Raw genomic sequence first — 2686 nt, 5'->3', positions numbered from 1 at the left:
GCCGGAGAGCGTGTGGGTTGCCTTGGGTACGCAACTCTCTCTGTCTCTCTCTCTCTCTGGCAAGAGGAAACAGAAGGGAGGGGGAATCGCGGGTGAACGAGTGGAGCCCGTATAATGCGAAAGTCGAGTTGTCAAGGTCGCCTGCCGCCTACAGTTGAATCGGCACGTGCCTAATGTTTACGTGCCACTGGGTGAAACGCGCGCTGCATGCAACATGTCGAAATATCCTTGATTTATACCTTCTTCTTTCCATATTGACCCATTCTCTCTTTCGACAGCCTTTACTTCCGACGGGTATCGAAGCAGGTCGAAAACACAAGCAAATACGATCGCACGAAAGAACTGACGACAGTGACAGTAGATTTTAAAGCCTTTCTAATAAAAAAAAAAAGTAGGGATACTTTTGGGCAGTTAAAGCTATAGTATTATACCGTGGGATAATACGTTAGAATCTCCTAGGACAGGACAGACCTTTGTTATAAGGCAGGTCTTCATTTATCTAGAGCAACCTATAGCATGGTCCAAAAGGAACTGGTGTGATAAAATAGCGTACAAATGAAGTCTTACTGTAGCCCTCACCTATGTACATCTGTAGTATGTGGTTAACACACTGACATTCTTTTCGCTTCTCATTTCCTTTGTTAAATTACAAGGATTTCTTTTTCTTATTTTGGGCTTACCTATATCGGATGTCTCATGGAAGATTCGTAGCGATTATTAAACACAAAGAACCATGAATTAGGATGCAAGTTTTTCTGTAGAACTTTAGTCCCTGTGGCAAACGTGAAGATCTCTCTGATAATCACTAATAGTGAATTACATAACCAAAATTCGCAGATTGGCTGTTTTATTGACTTTGTGCATAATACGGTAGCTGTAGAGCAAGTAAGCCTTCAGTGCATGCGTAAAGCCTATACAATACATTCTGGAGAGATCCTGCGTCTAATAGCCGTTACGAGTAATAAAGTGGGGCCAAATTCATTTTGGTGTTCCCGTCAACGAATCCTTTACCGAAAAATATTACGCAGCGAGGCATAATGCCAAACGAAATCTAAATCTGGATTTCGCTGCGCGTCTTCTACACGTACTTTTAAAGACTAATGGTAGACGCAAGACTTCTATAAGATCGATACGTTTTGTGCATTGGGTAACTTCACTTCTGCAACGGTGACAAGCCTTTTAAAAGCGGAAATAGGGAACATAAACTGCGAATTTTAGTCCATTATTTCCATTCATGTATTATCACCGTGGATATCATAGGTTCCGCCGCTGAGAGTTATGCATTGCTGTAAAACTTATCTGAGTTCCTGCTGCGCACGGTGCTTAATCATCAATCAGTGGCTCCTATAAAGCACATCGTGTAATTCACATTTTTCCGCGTTGTCATCACGATTCATTGTGACTTGAGTGAACCCGTCGTGGTGGCGTATATATAGTGCTTTCGGCGCTGCCAAGGAGCGCGAACGAATCCCGGCCGTGGCTCCCCATTTCGGTGGGGCCGAGTTGCGTGCCCATTAAGGAACTCCAGGTGGTCAAAATTAATACCGAGTCTCCGACTACGGCGTGTCACATAACCATATCGTAGTTTTGAGGTTTAAAACTCCGAATTTCTTTCCTTTTTTTTTTTTCCACTAGAGTTACAAGCCCTGAAAGTCCTATAGTACGTAACTTGCGTAACGTATTTAGAGTATATTTTCTTTCTTCACGACACTTTCCTGTTAACTAGACAATCTCCCATATACCGTTTCGCCCGACAGAACATATTTACTGGAGAGCCGGATCAACTTATTTTTGCCGTGCATTGATGCCCTAATGGGCATCTCTGCCAGGTCCGTCTCGTCTAATGACCCGTGCGGTAAGCATGGCGTTGTGCACTCAAGCATCCTGGCCCCTTGATTACATACAGGGAGAAATAATGCGATATTTGCGGGACGATGGGTAAGCGAATACTTATGCAAACGCATCCATCCACTAGTCCTGTACAAACAAGGTAAATATCGAAATGATGCCATTTCTTGCGCTTAGCAAACAGTGTATCGGTGTGTGGTCTATCGAAGAAGGACCGAGGAGATGAAATAAAAGTGCGTCATAATACCGCATCAAGAGGAACATAGATCAAAGCTTGGGCGACATTTCTCTTGTTGTAAGACTGCGCACATTGATGTTCATTGTTCAATGTCTTTTTTACTATGAAGTTTGGAATGGAACTATGCACAGCACTTGCTGAATTTGAATGACTTCTGAGCAATGGTTTGATGTCTCGTTCTCTGTTTGAAGTCATTGTCTATACAGCACCCACTGGTCCCTCCTTCCTATTTTCTTTCATAGTTTAGCTTATATTTTGATATTTTGATACGGCTACATATTTCTGTTTGTTAGAGTGGCATTGTTTTGAGGGAGATCTTGGCGCGTTTAGGCGCGGCCAACTACTCAACAAATAGTAAACAAACTGAAATCAGAATATGGGCTGAAAAACACTCTTTGTGGTCAGAGAGCACGAACGGCAACGTTCTGTGCATCAGTGCCGGAAGCCGGAGAAGATAACCGGATAGTAAGCCACAAAAGACAAACATGTTTAGTTGTATGATTAAAGGAATGTACTGAGAATTATTCGAGAACACGTATGGAATTTCGCAGTTTTGCAGACGAGCTTACAAAGACCGAATACACTTACTTACATAACGTA

Source organism: Dermacentor andersoni, chromosome 5, assembly GCF_023375885.2.
Source record: "Dermacentor andersoni chromosome 5, qqDerAnde1_hic_scaffold, whole genome shotgun sequence".
Classification (NCBI taxonomy): domain Eukaryota; kingdom Metazoa; phylum Arthropoda; class Arachnida; order Ixodida; family Ixodidae; genus Dermacentor; species Dermacentor andersoni.
This window is presented reverse-complemented; position numbering follows the sequence as displayed.